At 49.5% G+C, this 7,500-nt stretch overlaps 1 non-coding gene and 1 pseudogene across 1 annotated transcript; both read left to right on the top strand.

Annotated features, from left to right (window-relative positions):
* The first annotated feature begins 5,225 nt into the window (after positions 1-5,225).
* On the top strand, positions 5,226-5,380 carry LOC143176524 (5.8S ribosomal RNA). Its single transcript, XR_013001062.1, has one exon. It is a non-coding gene; the product is annotated as a 5.8S ribosomal RNA (ribosomal RNA).
* Positions 5,381-7,435: 2,055 nt separating this feature from the next.
* The window catches only part of LOC143176525 (large subunit ribosomal RNA), a 6,404-nt pseudogene continuing 6,339 nt past the window's right edge, over positions 7,436-7,500 (top strand).

The following is a 7,500-nucleotide window of genomic DNA, read 5'->3' as shown; positions in this document are numbered from 1 at the left end:
CGGGCACTGGTAAAGGGTGGCGATGATGCGTTCTATAATAGAAATACCCGTCGTAGCGTTTCTTCCGAGTCAACCCGCTCACGAAACTCTCTCTCGTCGTGGAATCCCCGCGTCGGAGAGTAAAACGCGAATTCATACTATGAAAACTTACGTCTCTCGACGATGGGACGATCCACGCGAAGAGTTGTTTACGTGCACGCGTATGGTGCGATTGCGTCGATTCGCTTTTCTGTACGGGGAGAAATAGAACGTTGAGTTGACTTATCGGGTCTTCGTTGGAATTACCGTCGCTGGCATTGTAAACTCCAGATGACCTTGTGATTCCTTCGTCGGGCACTGGTAAAGGGTGGCGATGATGCGTTCTATAATAGAAATACCCGTCGTAGCGTTTCTTCGGAGTCAACCCGCTCACGAAACTCTCTCTCGTCGTGGAATCCCCGCGTCGGAGAGTAAAACGCGAATTCATACTATGAAAACTTACGTCTCTCGACGATGGGACGATCCACGCGAAGAGTTGTTTACGTGTACGCGTATGGTGCGATTGCGTCGATTCGCTTTTCTGTACGGGGAGAAATAGAACGTTGAGTTGACTTATCGGGTCTTCGTTGGAATTACCGTCGCTGGCATTGTAAACTCCAGATGACCTTGTGATTCCTTCGTCGGGCACTGGTAAAGGGTGGCGATGATGCGTTCTATAATAGAAATACCCGTCGTAGCGTTTCTTCCGAGTCAACCCGCTCACGAAACTCTCTCTCTCGTCGTGGAATCCCCGCGTCGGAGAGTAAAACGCCGAAGGCTTACTATGAAACTTACGTCTCTCGACGATGGGACGATCCACGCGAAGAGTTGTTACGTGCACGCGTATGGTGCGATTGCGTCGATTCGCTTTTCTGTACGGGGAGTAATAGAACGTTGAGTTGACTTATCGGGTCTTCGTTGGAATTACCGTCGCTGGCATTGTAAACTCCAGATGACCTTGTGATTCCTTCGTCGGGCACTGGTAAAGGGTGGCGATGATGCGTTCTATAATAGAAATACCCGTCGTAGCGTTTCTTCCGAGTCAACCCGCTCACGAAACTCTCTCTCGTCGTGGAATCCCCGCGTCGGAGAGTAAAACGCGAATTCATACTATGAAAACTTACGTCTCTCGACGATGGGACGATCCACGCGAAGAGTTGTTTACGTGCACGCGTATGGTGCGATTGCGTCGATTCGCTTTTCTGTACGGGGAGAAATAGAACGTTGAGTTGACTTATCGGGTCTTCGTTGGAATTACCGTCGCTGGCATTGTAAACTCCAGATGACCTTGTGATTCCTTCGTCGGGCACTGGTAAAGGGTGGCGATGATGCGTTCTATAATAGAAATACCCGTCGTAGCGTTTCTTCCGAGTCAACCCGCTCACGAAACTCTCTCTCGTCGTGGAATCCCCGCGTCGGAGAGTAAAACGCGAATTCATACTATGAAAACTTACGTCTCTCGACGATGGGACGATCCACGCGAAGAGTTGTTTACGTGCACGCGTATGGTGCGATTGCGTCGATTCGCTTTTCTGTACGGGGAGAAATAGAACGTTGAGTTGACTTATCGGGTCTTCGTTGGAATTACCGTCGCTGGCATTGTAAACTCCAGATGACCTTGTGATTCCTTCGTCGGGCACTGGTAAAGGGTGGCGATGATGCGTTCTATAATAGAAATACCCGTCGTAGCGTTTCTTCCGAGTCAACCCGCTCACGAAACTCTCTCTCGTCGTGGAATCCCCGCGTCGGAGGGTAAAACGCGATATATAATAGTATATGCCAGTGGTTCGCGCGCGTCGTCTCTGAGATACGCGGTCGACAGAGTTCCGAAAACACGTGATGTGCCACGATTTCCGTGCGTCTTACATCTTTCGACGATGGGACGATCCACGCGAAGAGAACGTTCGTGCTTGCGTGAGGTGCAACAGCGTCGATTCGCTTTTCTGTACGGGGAGAAATAGAACGTTGAGTTGACTTATCGGGTCTTCGTTGGAATTACCGTCGCTGGCATTGTAAACTCCAGATGACCTTGTGATTCCTTCGTCGGGCACTGGTAAAGGGTGGCGATGATTCGTTCTATAATAGTAATACCCGTCGTAGCGTTTCGACCGATGTCACCCGCCACGAATGTCTCTCTCGACGTGGAAACCCCGCGCCGAAGAGTAAACGCGAAGGCTTACCATACGAAAGAAAACGGTATTATACGCCTGTGGTATGTGCGTCTCGGCTCTGTGATACGCGATCGGCAGAGTTACAAAAAAACGTTGATGGGCCACGATTTCCGTGCGTCTTACATCTTTCGACGATGGGACGATCCACGCGAAGAGTAGTTACGTGCTCGCGCGAGGTGCGATAGCGTCGATTCGCTTTTCTGTACGGGGAGAAATAGAACGATGAGTTGACTTATCGGGTCTTCGTTGGAATTACCGTCGCTGGCATTGTAAACTCCAGATGACCTTGTGATTCCTTCGTCGGGCACTGGTAAAGGGTGGCGATGATTCGTTCTATAATAGAAATACCCGTCGTAGCGATTCGGCCGAGACACCCGCCACGAAACTCTCTCTCGTCGTGGAATCCCCATGTCGGAGAGTAAAACGCGAAGGCTAACTATATAAGAAACATATAGTATTATTTATGCCTGTGGTTCTCCGTTTGTCCTACTCTCAGATACGCGACTCGGAGAGTTACGAATAATCGTGATGGACCACGATTTCTGTACGTCTTACATCTTTCGACGATGGGACGATCCACGCGAAGAGATCATTCCTGCTTGCGTGAGGTGCGATAGCGCCGATTCGCTTTTCTGTACGGGGAGAAATAGAACGATGAGTTGACTTATCGGGTCTTCGTTGGAATTACCGTCGCTGGCATTGTAAACTCCAGATGACCTTGTGATTCCTTCGTCGGGCACTGGTAAAGGGTGGCGATGATTCGTTCTATAATAGAAATACCCGTCGTAGCGATTCGGCCGTGTCACCCGCCACGAAAATCTCTCTCGTCGTGGAATCCCCGCGTCGTAGAGTAAACGCGAAGGCTTGCTATAGAAGACTATAGTTTATACGCCTGTGGTTCACCGGTTGCCTGCTCTCCGGGGTACGCGATCGCGCAGGAGTTACGGAAGAACTTGATGGGCCACGATCTCCAAGCGGCTATATCTTTCGACGATGGGACGATTCACGCGAAGAGAACGTTCGTGCATGCGTGAGGTGCGATAGCGTTGATTCGCTTGTCTGTACGGGGAGAAATAGAACGATGAGTTGACTTATCGGGTCTTCGTTGGAATTACCGTCGCTGGCATTGTAAACTCCAGATGACCTTGTGATTCCTTCGTCGGGCACTGGTAAAGGGTGGCGATGATTCGTTCTATAATAGAAATACCCGTCGTAGCGTTTCGACCGATGTCACCCGCCACGAAATTCTCTCTCGTCGTGGAATCCCCGCGTCGGAGAGTAACCGCCGAAGGCTTGCTATAGAAGACTATAGTTTATACGCCTGTGGTTCACCGGTTGCCGGCTCTCCGGGGCACGCGATCGCGCGAAGGTTACGGAGGGACGTGAAGCGCCCGAGCAATGAAACGTCCGCAGGAGGAAACGAGCAACCGCCGAACATTGTTTCGCGACGTTTCCATAATGTATTGTCGTTTCGCTCGCATCCCGCTTCTTTCCCCTAGTTTCCTCGACGCGTAGTTTCGCAGCCTTAGTGGACGAATCATTCTCGATTCGAGGAAAGATATGCAGTGGGGCGTGCAATGAGCCCGCCAGAGACCACGATCTCCAATGCGTCTTTACATCTTTCGACGATGGGATGATCCACGCGAAGAGAACGTTCGTGCTTGCGCGAGGTGCGTTAGCGTCGATTCGCTTTTCTGTACGGGGAGAAATAGAACGATGAGTTGACTTATCGGGTCTTCGTTGGAATTACCGTCGCTGGCATTGTAAACTCCAGATGACCTTGTGATTCCTTCGTCGGGCACTGGTAAAGGGTGGCGATGATTCGTTCTATAATAGAAATACCCGTCGTAGCGATTCGGCCGAGTCACCCGCCACGAAACTGTCTCTCTTTCGTCGTGGAAACCCCGCGTCGGAGAGTAAAACGCGCGAAGGCTGTGACTGTAACATATATATATACAGTATACAATGCCTGTGGTTTTTGCGCGTGTCGGCTCTTCGGTATACGCGATCGGCCAGAGTTACGGAGGGACGGTGAAGCGCACGAGAAATTGAAACGGCCGCACGATTGGAACCGAGCAACCGTCGAACATTGTTTCGCGACGTTTCCATAATGCGTTTTCGTTTCGCTCGCATACCGCTTCTTTTCCCCTAGTCTCTGAGACGCGTTTTCGAGCCGTTCTTCTACTATCGATTCTCGTAGAGAGAAGGGACCGGGTAGTCTGGAAGTGGAACCCGCATCTTGCGTGTACCGTACACGGAATTGAGAGGACCGGCCGTGAAGCTCGTTTTAAAGCCGTGCGTCTGACACCCAACTCTTGCGCGCCAATTTCGCGGCAAGAGATAATATGGGACGAATGACCGGCAAAGAGCCAGCTGTGAAGTCTGTTTTTTTAATCGAATCCGTGGACGTGTGTATGCCGTAGCGTCGCTCGTCGTGTTCGTTCATGGTCGTTCCGAGAGAAAGAACGAAAGCGGTAACGAAGGGACCGGCCGTGAAGCTCGTTTTAAAGCCGCGCGTCTGACACCCAACTCTTGCGCGCCAATTTCGCGGCAAGAGATAACATGGGACGAATGACCGGCAAAGAGCCAGCTGTGAAGTCTTTTTTCATTATTTGCTTTCAATCGATCGATCGGTACGATTCGTGCAACGTTTCGCGCGATGCGACGCGAAAACATGCGCGCAACAATAGATGCGTCTGATCGGAAGAACGCGAGGGTCGACTGCACGCGATGGATTCAGTATCGGGTAGGATACAAAATATATCCCCGTCGTTTCCACGCGTGCGAGTCTTCTGCGTCTTTCGCGGGTTTTTGAATGCACTATACGCCCGGAACGTCGAGAAATATATACATATTACTTGAACGTTTTTCGTCTCGAAAGGCTTCGGTGTCGTCTCCAAGGCGACGCCTGAATCTCCTTCGCGCGCTGGTCGGAGATTCAGGTATCAACTTTTATCTTCTCTTTGAAAGAAGAGAGATATTAGGTCGAACAAATGAGAATAAAATTATATATGTGAAATATAAAATTTATACGATTACCCTGAACGGTGGATCACTTGGCTCGTGGGTCGATGAAGAACGCAGCTAATTGCGCGTCAACGTGTGAACTGCAGGACACATGAACATCGACATTTCGAACGCACATTGCGGTCCACGGATACAATTCCTGGACCACGCCTGGCTGAGGGTCGTTTACGTACCATACACTGCTTGCGTAGCTCTGTCAAATCCCCGCCGTCGTTCACCTCTTCGGATCGAACGTTTTTTTACCGAAGGGCGCAAAGAACGTTTCTGAGTCGGGTTAAGAGAAGGATGCTACGTACGAGCGAACGATGGGTGTCTCGTCGGCGTTTGTCGCGGACACGCGAAAATTCTGTGAATTTCACGGACAGTGTACGTTCTAGTTGTTGCAAAACGATCGGAATCGTTTGTATGGACTCGCGTGAGTGTTCGCGGCGTCGTGCGTCGTTCAATTACGACCGCCCGCGGATACCGCTCCACTGCGATATGGATCTGAGCGACAACTTTTTCGGCTGTTCGTGAGATGAACGGTTTCGTGTGTTTAGAAAAATTTTTTTTCCCGCGCTCCCGACGTCACCTGAAATGATGCGTCAGAGGTGAAAGAAAATATTAAGAAGTCGAGAGAGAGAGAGACTACACACGTTTTATTCATATTTTGTATACCGTGCGTGAGACGGATGTGCACGACACGTCGTATGTCGGTATATTACCGACTGGCCCCAGGGAGATTGTTTTCTTCCTCTCTTACGAATGAGATGTACGTTTCGGAGGATCGTCGTTACCGAAACACACGGCAAAACGAGACTTCTCGCAGCAGAACCTTTATACACAATACACATCGACTCTTTTTACCCCGAGAGAGAGAGAAAAGGTGTATTTCTTTTTTTTATTTTTCGAATTCGACGCACGAACGCTTTGACGACTGGAGAAAAACACGGTGTGTGTTAAAATCGTGCGGGACGAGCATGCGTATTCGTAACGGGTCGAATAGTTCTTATTCCCCGTCGTCGCGTGTCCTCGCTGGACCACCACCGTGCGCTTCCGCCACGTTCAGTTGAATTTCGAAATATATATATATAAAAAGAATCACCATATACTCTCTTTCGGGAGGTGTATTTTTATCGGTTTCTGCTATAGAGAAGAGACGGAGATCGTGTTGTGAGGTGTAACGTTTCTGTATCCCCGTTTCGGAGGATCGTCGTTATCGGCGGAACACACGTCAAAACGAGACTTCTCGCAGAACCTTTATACACAATACACATCGACTCTTTTACCCCGAGAGAGAGAAAAGGTGTTTTTCTTTTTTTTTTATTTTTCGAATTCGACGCACGAACGCTTTGACGACTGGAGAAAAACACGGTGTGTGTTAAAATCGTGCGGGACGAGCATGCGTATTCGTAACGGGTCGAATAGTTCTTATTCCCCGTCGTCGCGTGTCCTCGCTGGACCACCACCGTGCGCTTCCGCCACGTTCAGTTGTATTTCGAAATATATATATATATAAAAAGAATCACCATATACTCTCTTTCGGGAGGTGTATTTTTATCGGTTTCTGCTATAGAGAAGAGACGGACGATCGTGTGTGACACCACGTGGTAACGTTTCCGTATCCCCGTAAAATACGTTTATCTTTTCTCGTAGAAAAGAGAGAGGAAGAGGCAGGAGCTCCTCTTTGGCGAGGCTTTCGAACGTCGCGTCCCGTCCGCCGGAATATAATGATATAAATATATAACCGCCGCCGACTTTGTGCGAAAGCGTTGAAACGAACGCGTCGGTCGCCCCATGGTGTGTGTTTGTCGTGTCTTCTTTTCCTCTTCTGCACTTCTCTTCACTGTCGATCGCGAGACCGCGCGAGATCCGCTTCGGTCGTCCAGTCCCCGAAAATTCTTCTCGGACGGGCGTTAAAGTTAACCGGAGCGCGAGATCGTCTAGCGAGAGTCTTTTTCGCGATCGAGTAAAATGTGATAGAAGAAGGAGAAGAGTGTAAAAAGAGAATATAGACACGCGACGCAGCAGAGACCACTGGTGAGGCGCATAAGACGCGTTCGCGAACGATTTTTCGCGACGATACGGAGTCGCGCGTGTCGCGGTATATTTATCATTTATATACGTTATAATATGAATATTGTTGTGTTCGAACGCACTCTCCTCTAGACTTTGTTTTTTTTGCCTTTGAGCGATTTTTATGAAATTCGATTGAATTTTCATACAATTCACGTTCACGACGACCTCAGAGTAGGCGAGATTACCCGCTGAATTTAAGCATATTACTAAGCGGAGGAAAAGAAAC

This window comes from Nomia melanderi, unplaced genomic scaffold, assembly GCF_051020985.1.
Source record: "Nomia melanderi isolate GNS246 unplaced genomic scaffold, iyNomMela1 scaffold0607, whole genome shotgun sequence".
Lineage (NCBI taxonomy): Eukaryota > Metazoa > Arthropoda > Insecta > Hymenoptera > Halictidae > Nomia > Nomia melanderi.
Note: the sequence above shows the minus strand (reverse complement) of the source record. Positions and strands in the feature narration are given on the sequence as shown.